A 15069-nucleotide genomic window follows, 5' to 3' on the forward strand; every position below is an offset into this window, starting at 1 on the left:
AATATTCTCAATAAACTTCTCTATTTCTTTATTACTTCAGAACCTCTTTATCCATTTATTTCCCTGGTGGAATACCTTTCTTGAATATCCTTTTATTACGGCCACCCACCGCAGGATATATCAACTGGCGACAGAGATGAGATACGAACTATAAATTCATCTAAAAAAAAAACAACAAAAAAAAAACACGTGGTAACCGAACACATTCTGAAAATTGTTGTTCACAAAGTTCACTTTTAATTGAAGAAAAAGCTTCTTAGAAAGCGAAAGACTGGTGTCTGCCACAAATTTTTTTTTTTTTTTTTTTTTTTTTTATTCAATTTTCACCCCAAACAAGGCACAGTGCCACTTTGAAGCAGAGGGCTACTATTAGGGACTTAATTAGCGGGGTATTATGAGGGGAGATGAGTAGAAAGATGTTTGTTAACATTGCACTTGAACTTCTGCATATCATTGCAGTTGGGAAAGCAGAATCATGGTGGTCACCACTTATCAAGGCCCGGAAGCCACTTAGGGATAAGGGTTATTGTAAGTACATTACATTAGTGTGGAGATTTGATGAAGTGTCTACTAAAGGAGGTGGTTCATCAGGAATTTGTTAACGTTGGACTTGAAGACATCCAAGTTGTAGCCAGGAGGGAAGCAGGCAGAGTTCCACAGGCGTGCAGTTCTAAGAAAGAAGCTTTGTTCATGGAATCTACGTTTGGATTTAGGCATAGATAAAGAGTGGGGAAAGTTTTTGACAGTGGATTCGGCTAGACGGGTGTTTTTCGTGAAAGATTGGCGAGGGGGGACCAGAGATTGGAGTTCAGACGAGCACCTGCCATGGAAATAACGATAAAACAAGGAAAGGCTCGCAACGTCTCTTCTGTGGGAGAGAGGTTGCAGGGAAGAGAAAAGGGCATCCCCCACTAAGCCACGAAGTCTATTTTGTACTCTGTCAAGGCAGGATAGGCTGTTTTTAGCAGCTTCTTCCCAGATATGGCAGCAGTATTTCATCCTTGGACGTACTTAGCTTTTATATAGATAGAGAATTGCATCAGTAGTGAGATATCTTCTGGAGCGGTAGAAGGATCCCACCATCTTTCCAGCGACCTTGGCAACAGACCTGATGTACGTGTTCCATTTCAGATCAGGAGTGAAGGTCAAGCCCAGAAGCTTGTCAAAACATGGGGCTTCTCCCAGACGAGAGCCATCCATTTCAATTGATGCCAGCTGGGGATCAGAGCGTTGATGATGTAAGGATAGGAGTTTGGTTTTGGATGCATTAAAGGTAACCAGCCACGTCTTCCCCCACTGAACCACGCTCTCGAGATCAGAGGAGAGAGAATCCGAGAGAACTTTGTCGTTTACAGCCTTTGATGTGTTGCCGTAGATGGTCGTGTCATCAGCATAGATGTCAACGAATGATTTAAGTATGTGTTTAGGGAGGTCATTGATGTAGATCAGGAAGAGAGTTGGGCCCAGGATTGACCCCTGAGGGACACCAGCATTTATATTGCAGGCCTCTGATTTTTGTCCATCGACCACTACTCTTATGAGCATATCGGAGAGAAATGATTTAATGATTGAGAAAACATTTCCAGTTATACCGTAGCTGGAAATCTTATGAAGTAGACCCTTATGCCATACCTTGTCGAAAGCTTTTGATATGTCAAGAGCAATTGCCCTAAAAAGGAAGCCTTTGTCAAGAGATTCACTAATCCTGGGAGATATAACCGTCAGCACATCTGCGGTAGATCTTGCAGAGTGGAAACCATATTGTGTGTCACTAAGAAGGTTGTTTCTGCTGAGTTGGTTGACTATTTCTCTATTTAATATGGATTCCAGCAACTTACTCATAACACACAGGAGACTTATTGGTCTGTACTGAGAGGGAGATGAGTTATCACCTGAATTCTTAAATACAGGGCAAACTGATGAGGTCTTCCAGGGAGTTGGAAAGCACTTCTCCTTAAGGCAGCGCTTAAAAAGTTTCGTAAGTATGGGAGCAAGTTCTGGCTGAAGCTTTTTTAACACTATAATTGGGATGCAGTCAGGGCCAATTGCTTTACTGGAATCAAGGTTCTTGAATGAACAACGTGTTAAATTAAATAAATGAACAAGAATTTATTTCATGAAGAAACAAATGAAATGAAAGGGTACAGCACGTGTTTAGTTTGGCGTGCGTCTCTCGCTGTTAACTGGTGAGAAGGAAAGTCTGTTGTTGCAGAGAGAGAGAGTGAGAAAGTCAATCAAGTTTGGCATGTGTCTCTTGCTGTTAGCTGGTGAGAGGGAAAGTCTATTGTTGTAGAGAGAGAGAGAGAGAGACAAAGTCAATTCAGTTTGGCATGTGTCTCTCGCTGTTAGCTGGTGAGAGGGAAAGTCTATTGTTGTAGAGAGAGAGAGTGAGAAAGTCAATCCAGGCCATGGAGATAGAAAGCGTATAAAGTGCACATACTGTCTGTTGACTCTTGCCCCACAGATAGTAGCAGGTGACGTGAGGCACGCGGGCACACGCACCCCAAAAGGGAGCGGATGGTCCGTCAACCACTCAGCTCGGGAGTTGAGTTGAAAAGGAGGAAACAGCTCAGGTCTCTTGCTTTTATGGTTGTTTCCGGTGGTCTTTTACGCATGTGTGGATTTCCTTCAAAGGGGAAGTGACGTTGCCCATGTGTGCGTACGTGTGCACACATTAGTGTGTGTGTGTATATGCACGGGAATGTGGGTGTATGTACGTGAACGTTGTTATGTTATGAAGCGTATGGTGACAAGCAAAAAGAATAGACAACACAGGATTAAAAATTGGACGAACTTAACAATTTATTTTCGAATAAATAACACAGAATAATAACGAGCTGTCGTTGGGGTGAAGATGGCAGATTGTTGTTGTTGTTGCTGTTGTTGTTATAAAGCACGACGATCCCTTCGTTGTAGTAGTAGTAGCAGCGGTGCTGGTTATAATGCTGTGTTAATGGCGATAGTTGTTGTTGTTTATAAGGCGCGACGATGCCTCTGTTTGTAGTAGTAGTAGCAGCAGTGCTGGTTATAATGCTGTGTCAATGGCGATAGTTGTTGTTGTTTACAAGGTGCGACGAAGCCTCCGTTTGTAGTAGTAGTAGCAGCAGTGCTGGTTATAATGCTGTGTCAATGGCGATAGTTGTTGTTGTTTACAAGGCGCGACGAAGCCTCCGTTTGTAGTAGTAGTAGCAGCAGTGCTGGTTATAATGCTGTGTTAATGGCAATAGTTGTTGTTGTTTATAAGGCGCGACGAAGCCTTCGTTGTAGTAGTAGTAGCAGCAGTGCTGGTTATAATGCTGTGTTGATGGCGATAGTTGTTGTTGTTTACAAGGCGCGACGAAGCCTCTGTTTGTAGTAGTAGTAGTATTGGTCGCGACAGCCGTAGCGTTGTAGTGATGGCGAGGCTGGTGGTCCTTCTGCTGTCTTTTCCTTGGCTTCGCTAAATATAGCAAGCAGGCGGACGTAGTTGTAGACAATGGTCAGTGATGAAGAAATTGCCCCCAGGTCGAGAAAACTGTGTTTCTTTTGAGTTGTTATTTTCGCTACGGTGTGTAAGGCATCTAAGCGTTCTGCCCGTAATTTCGTGGAGGTAACCATGATCATGTGCCTCGACTTTGGTGCCATGGCAGCGATCGCAGAGTGAATCCCTACGTAGTCAATTTCTCCCCAAAGCGGTCAGGAATCATGAAACTTGAGTGGTGGTCGTCACGGTGACACGTGGCAGACAGTATGACGGCGTCCTCAAGTCAAAACGAGATCTAAATCATAACATCATAACAGCTCCCCCAGATCTCATTTTGACTTGAATTGTCCAGTGCGGTCATAGTTGCATGTGTGAATGGAATCAACCCATGATGAAATCCTTAAATCGTTTAGGAAGCTGGCCTCGTGTTGACCGATTCCGAATCAGGTCTGATCCGTATCCCGACGGTAGTTGAGGGGTTTCTATGTATATGGGTTCCTGCAACGCTCTGTGTGCCCCTGCCTTGGGTGGAGGCGTTGTCTCTTCGGTAGATTGACGAGTTGGGTAGGGTAGAGGAGGTAGATTGGGGGACAAATGTTTTGGTCGTGGTATTAATCGGCGGACATGTGCCCGGTGAACCTATTCACTCTCGCCGTCATCATTTTTTATCTGGATCACCATGCTGTTGGTCTTAGCAACTTCGAAGGTACCGATCCAGGGTAGGTGAGATGCATGAACAATAGCTGATTGAGGCCGGTGGATTAGTACCCTGTCACCGACTTGTATTGGTTCCTTATTCATGCCCTTGTCTAAATTTGGGTTTTGGGTGTGGTCAGCTTCATTGTTGGCCAGCGCGACATGTCGATGAACTTGTCTTAACAGGGCATTGACCTGCATGCCGTAAGCCGTGGGGCTGTGGTTTGTGATACTGTTGTCGGGTAATCTTGGTAAACCAATGTTGGGCTGCCGACCAGTGATTATATAGTGTGGTGACGCTCCAGTGGCACTGTTGATGGTAGCATTCATTGATGAGATGACGGATTCAAGGACGTCGGTCCACTCACAGTCTCTATCGTCGCACAGCATGTATATGGCGTTTTTCATCATGCGGTGCTGTCGTTCAATGTTGCCTGAGCTTTGTGGTCGCCAGGCACAAATGTAATTCCTGCGTGATTGATGTGAGTTGGCAAAAGATCCTGTATACCTCCCCCATGAAGTGGGTTCCGCGATCAGATGAAACAATGCGTGGTATTTCCCGGTGTTGAAGGAAGAAACTGTAAATTCCACGGGCAGCATCGATCGCACGATCTCTGGAACACGGCACAGCCGTAAGGTGTCTATTGAAACTGTCCAGCATGGTTAGGATGTAGCGTTTCCCCTTTGAAATTGGCATCGTGACGAAATCAATGTAGATGATTTCGAACGGTCTTTCTCCACGTTTGCAGTGTCCGGTGGGCCAGTCCTTGCGTTTGCCATAGTTACCCTTCCACTTGGCACATGTTTTGCAGGAGTTGACATACGTCTTAATGTCATGGTCCTTGCATTCCCACCAGTAGCCGGATAGATGCTCGCGCATGCGGGCGATACCTGAATGATTGACGCAGTCATGTGCCTGATGCAGGTACTTGGGACGGAGTTTGTATGGTACGACCAGTTTTGGGGAATGATTGTTGTCCCTAATCATCAAGACAGATGTGCCGGGCTCCAGGTAGAACTGGTGGATGTATTTGTTGAGTATGGTCATCGGGGTCGATGTTACAGTTTTTGCTGGAGTTATTCGTCTGGAGGGTTTTGATGATTCTCGACAGTGTGTTGTCTGTGCATTGTTCAGCAGCGATATTGATATGGTCGCAATTGTATTTTGTGGGGATGGACGATGTAGAGTGATAGGCAAAGAACGCATCCACAATATTCTTGTGGTGGCAGGTGTTCTGAGGTGTGTGTGTTTCGGGGATGAGCATTGATCCATAAATTTCGTCCATACACCAAGATGGGATGTAAATGTGTAGGTCCGAACCCTGGATTCTGAATGTTTTGCCTGCAGGGTCGGCGTCAGCTGGTGTGTTATTTTTTCTTTGGCCATGACTTCTGCTGAGCATGTCGGCCCAGACATTGGATTCACCCTCCACAAATTCCAGGACGAATTTATAGCATGCGACCTCTTCCTGCCATCTGCTGATTTTGGCATTGTTGAATACCCGCTGATCCAGATAGGTTAGTGATCTGTGATCGGTGAAGATGATGAAGGGGCGGCTGTGTAGGAAGTAGTCGAATTTTGCTATGGCCCACTTTATTGTGTATGCCTCGCGTTCAGTTGTGGACCAGTTTTCTTCCGTGGTGTTAAATATGTGTGAAGCGACTGCTACGATCTTCTTCTTTCCCCTGTCATCTTCTTGCATTAGGATGGCCCCACATGCGTGGCACTCGCATCAGTGGTGAGCGTGAAGAGTTGATCAAAGTCAGGGAATGAAATGACAGGAGGCGAGGACAGTCGTTTCTTTATCTTATTAAAGGCCTTGTCCGCCTGCTCAGTCCATGCAAATGGTTTACCAGCCCTATTCAGTTCATGGATGGGGGCCATGATGCTGGAAAATGTGTCCGACCTGATTTGTTCCTGTACCCGTGTCTCCAGGAATTGCCGTATCCACACTAAACGACCTATGAGGCCTTGCAGTTCCTTTTTTGTTGTTGGAGGCTTCATTTCCATGATGGCGCGGACGTATTCGGGGTCGGCCTTGAAACCCTTGCTATTTACGATGCGACCGAGGAATTTTGCTTCGTTCGCGAGGAAGGTACATTTATCCGGATTCAATTTTAGTCCAAATTTACGTAGGGCGGTGAATAGTTGCTCCAGTGCCAGTATGTATCCTTCAAATGTTTTGGCGTGGACTAGGTTGTCGTCAATGTACGAGGATATGTTGGTGCAAGATGTAACAGTGGCCAAGGCTTCAGCTATGCAGCGGGAGAAAATTTGTCCGGCAGATGTGAGACCAAAGGCGATTCGTGTGTATTGGTAGCATTTGCCCTTCCATGTGAATGCAGTTTTGTGTCAATCACGCTCGTCGATAGCGATCTGCCAATAGCCACTGCGAAGATCAAGGGATGCAAAATATTTATTTCCTTCGCCGATTCTGTGGAACAGGTGGTCAATCGTAGGTATGAGGTAGGGGTCGAGATCGACTAGGACCTTGTTGAGTGTTGCTTTGAAGTTGGCAACTACCCGGATTGCCCCGTTCTTCTTGCGAACGGCAAATACAGGGCTATTAAAACCCTTGGGGTCCTTGCATGGTTCGATGATCTCTCTGGCGGCCATGTGCATGATTTCAGCATCGACATCAGCCTCGAGAGCCTGGGCGATTGGGTGTTGCTTCTGACATCGGGATTGGCCATTGGTTGGTATTCGAACTGGTCTGATGAAGGTACCCTTTTCTCCCTTTTCAGTACCCATGATGTCGGCGAAGCGGATGATTAAGTCTGCTGTGGCCTCCAGTTCGTCGCGGTTTGGATGGTTGGGCAATGCCACACCCACATTACTCTGTAGCCAGTGTAGTTTTTCATTTAGTGTCTTGAGGCTGGGCTGTGTGAGTCTAGTGGGATGATCGATAGTGTGGGCTCCAAATGTGGTATCATCAGCTGGTATCTTCTGTGTAAGAGCTGGTAGTATTGCTGCCGCGTGAGTTATCGGAGCGGACGCGAGTATGCGTCTGAATTCGATCGTTGATTTTTGGTGGTCGATTGTGTAGGAGTCTAATGTGCTGTGACCAAGGATGCTTTGGCCGATCAGGATTGGAGATATAGCGGATGTTATCAGCATGTTGATCCCGTCGAACCTGGGTGAATCGTTGTTGCCGATGGCGATGCCACAATTAAGTTCGCCAAGGATATGGATGCTGCCGTTTATGCCTCTCACATGCACGTTGGATGGCGTTATTCGACGTCTGATCTCTTCGGGTATTCGAGATACTGGCATAATGCAAGTGGAGCAGCCTGAGTCCAACATAGATATGTCCGAGAACGTAGCTCCCTCGATCATGAAATGTGCGTTGACGAAAGGTGACTTCTGCGCCAAGTGTTGATGAAAGTTAAATACGTGATGGTGAGTCGGTTGGACCACGGGGTGAGCCATCACATCTCGCCCGGTCCGTATTGAAAATCCTCGGCCATGGTAGTGGGGAGAGTATCTTCCGGTGGCATATCCTTGTCGTCTGTTGCGATATATGCCTGGGCACGAGGTGGGTGCCGGTACCGACAGTTGCGTCCCTGGAAGCATGCATAGCCTTTCATGTAGTTTTGGCTGATCTCAGCATCCTGATTTTGTTCATCGTCCCTGCACGTCTGAAAATGGCTGCGAGTGCCAGTGGGTTTGGTGTTGCGCGGTGTTGTGGTATCTTTCCTTGCCTGTGGGCGGAGTGTTTGCCTGTTCACATTGTGTTTAGTTCGCCTGGTCCTTTGATCAGATCGTTGTGGCCTGTTTGCGTAGTACGCGATGGGACTATCATTAATTTCATCGTCCGTTTTGACACCACAGTCGATGTACCGCTGTGCATCACTAGCTATCCCACCCGCCGTATAATGCTTATCCATTGTTTTGACGATGTGTGGGTATAAGCTCGGTGTCCAGGCTTTCACCTTCTCGCTCATTAGCATTGCACCCATGAGAGAGAAGACAGTATCTGCAGGTATTTCCTGTGAGTGGTCCGACTTAAATTTTGCCTTTATGTGTACTGCAGCCTCTCTAATCGTGTTTTCCAGTCGGCCGGCGAAATCTGTCAATCTCTCCCCATCTCGACGCTGCAAATCCCAAGCCCGGCTGAGGTGCTGGAAGTTCGTCATTTGGCTGCCGTGGGTCGTTATGAGGTATGCTTTGAGTTGCTCGAAGGTAGATGTGTCGTGTTGGGAGTCCGTCATTTGCTGGAATATCCCTTCGTTCAGAAGCTGTTTGCAGATTCTGACAAACTCTTTTTCGATACTAGGGTGTGTACTGATTTCCGGCTTGACGTGTATCATGTATGTTTTGTGTACATCCGTGATGAAGCGGTTAACATCGTTCCCGGGGTTGAACTTTTTTATATCCTTTACTGAATCGTGTATGGCCTGTAATCTGATCATCAGATTGTAGTTGTTGTTATCGGCTTTAGGCGTGTCAGTTAAGGTGGTCGATTTGAGGGTGGAGAGCATAATCTCTAGGTCCGCTTTTATTTCGGTGATAAGGGCCTCGTCTGGTCGTGATGTACTCGATTTTAGCTGAAGGAGTGCCGATTTCTGGTCTCTGATAAAACTGAGAAGTTCGTTACGGGTGCACCCTGAGTAGTCCATTCTACCTGTCGCACGCTTCTGACACCAGTTGTTATGTTACGAAGCGTATGGTGACAAGCAAAAAGAATAGACAACACAGGATTAAAAATTGGACGAACTTAACAATTTATTTTCGAATAAATAACACAGAATAATAACGAGCTGTCGTTGGGGTGAAGATGTTGTTGTTGTTGCTGTTGTTGTTATAAAGCGCGACAATCCCTTCGTTGTAGTAGTAGTAGCAGCGGTGCTGGTTATAATGCTGTGTTAATGGCGATAGTTGTTGTTGTTTATAAGGCGCGACGATGCCTCTGTTTGTAGTAGTAGTAGCAGCAGTGCTGGTTATAATGCTGTGTTAATGGCGATAGTTGTTGTTGTTTACAAGGCGCGACGAAGCCTTCGTTGTAGTAGTAGTAGCAGCAGTGCTGGTTATAATGCTGTGTTGATGGCGATAGTTGTTGTAAATAAGGCGCGACGAAGCCTTCGTTGTAGTAGTAGTAGCAGCAGTGCTGGTTATAATGCTGTGTTGATGGCGATAGTTGTTGTTGTTTACAAGGCGCGACGAAGCCTCCGTTTGTAGTAGTAGTAGTATTGGTCGCGACAGCCGTAGCGTTGTAGTGATGGCGAGGCTGGTGGTCCTTCTGCTGTCTTTTCCTTGGCTTCACTAAATATAGCAAGCAGGCGGACGTAGTTGTAGACAATGGTCAGTGATGAAGAAATTGCCCCCAGGTCGAGAAAACTGTGTTTCTTTTGAGTTGTTATTTTCGCTACGGTGTGTAAGGCATCTAAGCGTTCTGCCCGTAATTTCGTGGAGGTAACCATGATCATGTGCCTCGACTTTGGTGCCATGGCAGCGATTGTAGAGTGAATCCCTACGTAGTCAATTTCTCCCCAAAGCGGTCAGGAATCATGAAACTTGAGTGGTGGTCGTCACGGTGACACGTGGCAGACAGTATGACGGCGTCCTCAAGTCAAAACGAGATCTAAATCATAACATCATAACAACGTGAATATATCTATGTGTGTGTATGTGTGCGCATATGTGTATGACAAGAAAAATGGCTTGAGATGTGAGCACATGTTTTTGTGCGAGACTAGAAAGGGCCCGTACAACTTAAATATGGAATAGAAGTCTGTACACATAAAACAAAATAAAAAAAAACATATGGAAATAATTTATTTCAAAAAATTATTTTAATTGAAATATTTTGTGTGCTATCATGAAACAATAAAAAATAATAAACTTTCATTTTTTGCATTTCTATAAGTGTTTATTTGTTTTAACACTATTATCACAAAAAAAATAATGAGAATTTTTATTATTTACATTTCTATGAATGGTGTCTATTTGAAATAATATATTTATGTCTTTCACAAGTTTTATTACAGAATTTAGTCATATAATGTATGAAAGTTTTTTTTTAACACTTCTTGTGCTATCAAAAAACAACATATTTTAAACATTTGGACGCTTCTACACTATCAGAATGAATTTTTGTAGTCGATTAATGGAGTTTTCAGATAAAAAACAATGGTTTTTACTGATTTTTTTTTCTTTGTCAATTGTAATAAATTTACAATGGTAGCTTCGAAATTATGCAGTTGAATTCATCGGAACAAAAAAAAAAAAAATAAAAAAATAAAACAACTTTCATCGGGTTAGCAGATGAATAATTGCGGCAATCTTGTTGAAATCGAAACGGAAAATTACCTCCCTTTTGGACTCTCCTGTGTCTTACGATCGTTTTTTTTTTTTTTTTTTTTCAAATTCAATTTTTTATTTTCTTCAATAAATAATTTTCTATCTTATCGATATTCGTAATTTTTGGATATAACCATCTTAAAAATACGAGGAATACGTAGATATCATTGTTTTTACGTGACATTTAGTTTTACGCTTTCCGAAATTTCGTCCTAAATATTGTAGAAACACCCAGCAAACTATCCTGTATGCAAATATTGCGAACGCTTTAAATAAACAGTGACAATTTTTAAGTTTAGGGTTCTAGTTAACTTTATTGGTTCAAATATATTTTTGTTGTTACAGTGACTTCGCATTTGTGTGCGTTCATCCTTTTATTAAAGTTGTTTTTGTGCAATTTTCACGCTTACATAATGAACGGACATATTAACATGAGGAACGAAATAAAGATTACACCGTGTGAAGATGACCTAAATTCATTGTTCTTTTGAAGTCAATTTTATGTTTAGGTAATTTTACGTTTAAATCGTGTTTTTCATCATTAATTTGGATTATTTTATATCTTCCTATATTTTATTGCTGAATGAATTGGACACATAAAACAGAAATTGTATCGTTTTACTAAATAAATACCAACAAACCAATTAAACTTTCTGTTTTGAACACAAAAGAAAGAGAAATCATGCCGTTTTTTTTTGGGGGGGGGGGCTTAATTTTCATATTGAATTTTCCGGAATGAAAGGTAAGATTTTTCTAATACTTAAAAAAAGAGGTAAATTTATACAAACACCGTGACAGCGAATTAACCCTAACCCTAACCCTAACCCTAAACCCTAACCCTAACCCTAACCCTAAACCCTAACCCTAACCCTAACGCTGTCACGGTGTTTGTATAATAATACCAAAAAAGAAGGGCCTCCTGCAGTTTAGATAAACAAAAATATAAAGAAAATACTGGGATATTTTGGAGGGTACACCGACACCGTTTGTAAGAATCTAATTTGGCTATTGAAATTGACGTAATTATTGTAAAAGAATTTTAAAATTAAAATTAAGCAATATTGACGTAATAAAATTAAATTGAAACAGTATTAGAAATCAGAAAAATTTTTATTAAATTATTTTTTATTAAATACAGAAATTTTTTATTCAATGCTTTTTATTAAATACAGTAACAAACAAATATAGGTACTCTTGCATAATTTGACCCGAATTCTCGTGATTTCCAGTCAAGCCCGGATCGGGCGAGACCGGCAATCATCGGTGACAGCAGACTAAGGGAAAAAAGCAAAACAAACCGAAAAAAACAAACAAAAAACAATATATATATATATATATATATATATATATATATATATATATATATATATATATATATATATATATATAAATGCAAATTATCAAAAAATAACAAAACAAAAAAAAACACCTTGAAAAAAGCAAATATGCTTATTTAATTTATTTTAGTATTTATTTACTTTTTGGCAAAATATTTATCAACAGCAAGTTATTCAAATATCTTCAAGAAAAGGTTGTTTACCCGTATAAATGTTAGGTGTAAGTACAATTTTTTTTTTGTTTTTCTTTAACGGTATTTGCCGGGGGTTCCTCAGGAAATACTCCTGACACATTTCTCTCAGAAAGTTCTTCCTATCAGTGTACATGTGTTCGGATATAACACCGCATTCTCTTTTAATATTTTTTAGGGTTGTCATTTCGAACGCCCATAAATAGACTAATTTTTACTATTGTTGCAATATCCAAATTGGATCGTGCAAAAAACGATCCTGTGCAATGATATCCATTGTCTACATTGTCCATTAGTACACTGCCAGGAGAAGCCATCCTTTACGCACAATCTTTTTTTTTTTTTAGTAAACATTTGTGTTTACAATTGGTGCACCATGAGCTTTGGGAAAGCAATTTCTTTTCCTGACAATATGAGATTGTCTGCATCGGCGTTTGCATTTGTTTTTCTAGCATACACAGATTTATTTTCTTGCCTGTCATTTTTCTGTTTGGCGAGTCTGAAAATATAATTGTTTGTCAGCTTTTTTGGGTTGAATCAATTTCTTCCAATTCGAATGACGTCTGCTTTCATTTACATATCGCTTTTTCATTGGCTAATAAAACTCCCAGAAATTGAAGTAAAAAAAAAAAATTCAAAACAAATAAATCATTAAAAATAACTAGTCATAAATTAAAAATTACTAAAAACATTAAAAAAAACAAAAAAAGACAACTTTTTAAAGTCGAATTAGCGTTTCAAAGTTTGAACAACGCTCGGCTGACACCAATGATTGCCGGTCTCGCCCGATCCGGGCTTGACGGGAAATCACAGAATTCGGGTCAAATTATGCAAGAGTACTAATAAATAATTAAAAATTATATTGTTCTCGGATATATAATAATATATAGGTACGGGCAAAAATGGCAGAATAAAGATGGGGTACATAGTTTTGAAAGCCGATTTATCATAATTTTTTTTGTAGGTCTCCGACTACTTTTTGATTGTATTTGAAAAATTAATTTCCAAAAGGAAAAAACTATTTGTACACGTAAAAAAAAAAAACAAAAACAATTATAAAAAAATGTTTTCACGGTGAGCTAACAAATTCAGCTAAATTTTGAAGTTAAATAACTTCATTGTAAAAATCCTTTAAAAGATAACTGAGTCTATTTCAAAGGTAAAGTAAAGTCCCAAGATAGTAGATCTATAGGTGTGTCAGAAACCGACCTTACGAATGCGTGAAAAATATTGAATAATTCGACCTCCTATCTTTCCAAGCTTTTAACTACTTGAAAAATGGGGTTTGTATTACTGTACACATAGATTCGAAAAAGTTGTCAAAAAACAAATATATAACAAATAAATGTTATCAAAGGCAAGATAAGTTACTTTTCTACCAAACTGGATATAATTTTCATGTTTTTATTCAATTTAACATGTTTATTCAGCTCGAAAACCATACAGTGTTTACCGATGTATTGGAAAATTCAAGATGGCGGCCGATTCTCTCGTTAACACGGTAAGTTCAGGAAAAGGTGTTATAAATAATAAACTAGACAAAATACTATTAAAAACCACCGAATATATGTCAACTTATGTCACGGTAAAATATATTGAGCGAATTTTTAACAGTATTTTGTCTAGTTTATTATTTATTACACCTTTTTCCAAACTTACCATGTTAAAGAGAGACTCGGCCGCCATTTTGAATTTTCCAATACATCGGTAAACACTGTATGGTTTTCGAGCTGAATAAACATGTTAAGTTGAATAAAAACATGAAAATTATATCCAGTTTGGTAGAAAAGTAACTTATCTTGCCTTTGATAACATTTATTTGTTATATATTTGTTTTTTGACAACTTTTTCGAATCTATGTGTACAGTAATACAAACCCGAAAAATGTAATTCAAATCCTAATTTTTTTTCAATTAAAGGAGCAAAGACCAAAATTAAAAAAAAAAAATAACAGGTTTAATAGCAAATTATGCAATATTTGTTTTTTTTAAATAGGTTTCCTTTAAAAAAGATTTGAAGAAAATAAACAAAATTTAACTTATGTCGATTATAAAAAATCAATATAAATTCCAAAAAATCACTTACCTATAAAAATTACTAATCAATGCGTAGTTCCATTCTTCATTGTTAAGAATTTATCCATATTTATATTTTAAAATCCATTTATTTTTTAAATATAAGAATCTTTTAAACGCCATTTGAAAAAGGTGCCATGACGCAAGAATTTTACATTTTTATTGAAAACCGGAAGTAGTTTTTTATCATTTTGAACTATGGATGGACAGAAGGAAGTAAAAACCACACGTTCGAGCTAGTCATCTAGCTTTGTCCATGAAGAAATATGTGTGCCCATAGTTTAAAAATAGTCAAATTTTACTAATAAGATTTTGCCTTTAAAAAAAAAAATGCACTCAAGGAATTTTTTTTCTTTTCTCAAAGAAATACATAAATTTTTGATTTATTATATTTTCATTCTTTTTTGTTGAGTGAAATTTTTTTTTTTAAATATCTAAAAAACGAAAACATTGAATGAAATAGAAAAAAATTGTTGTCATCGTCCATTACTTACTGGACAATATAAGCAGAACATAGGTTTCCAATTAAAAAAAAATCAACATGGTTTAAAAAAAAAAAAAGGTTTTACATTTTGGACTTTACAGGTACATCTCCAAAAAACACTTCTTTTTTTGTTTTAATTTACAATATATTATTTATTTATCTTCAATTTGTGATATCTAAAACTTTGGTACATAAATTAATTATTAAAATTTTAATAGACATTTCAAAATGGTGGGGTGAATTAAAAAAAACGTTTGTCTAAAATATATTCGGTTTATTGGAAAGAGCATAAAATTTCACATTGACCCTGAAAATATTGTAAAAATTTAACCCATAGGAAAATTTTGATAAATTTTTAAAGTTTAAAAATTTAAAAAAAATTAACTCGTAAAATTCAATTGATTTCATTACGTAAAAATATGGCTGCATGATTTCTATTATTTTTTAAACAACTTTAATATTTTATTTTGGAAGTATATTCCATAAAGAAAATAAACAGCCCACTTTTAAAAGAGAACTTAC

At 39.7% G+C, this 15069-nt stretch overlaps 1 long non-coding RNA gene across 1 annotated transcript in view; it reads left to right on the forward strand.

Annotated features, from left to right (window-relative positions):
• Window positions 1–10810: 10810 nt before the first annotated feature.
• Window positions 10811–15069, forward strand: part of LOC145291577 (uncharacterized) — a 30291-nt gene continuing 26032 nt past the window's right edge. The window contains exon 1 of the long non-coding RNA XR_013869463.1: window positions 10811–11202. This is a non-coding gene — a long non-coding RNA (uncharacterized LOC145291577). The remainder of the gene's footprint in view (window positions 11203–15069) is intronic.

This window comes from Euprymna scolopes, chromosome 12 (assembly GCF_053919585.1).
Source record: "Euprymna scolopes isolate OS-2025 chromosome 12, ASM5391958v1, whole genome shotgun sequence".
In the NCBI taxonomy this organism is placed as follows: Eukaryota; Metazoa; Mollusca; class Cephalopoda; order Sepiida; family Sepiolidae; genus Euprymna; species Euprymna scolopes.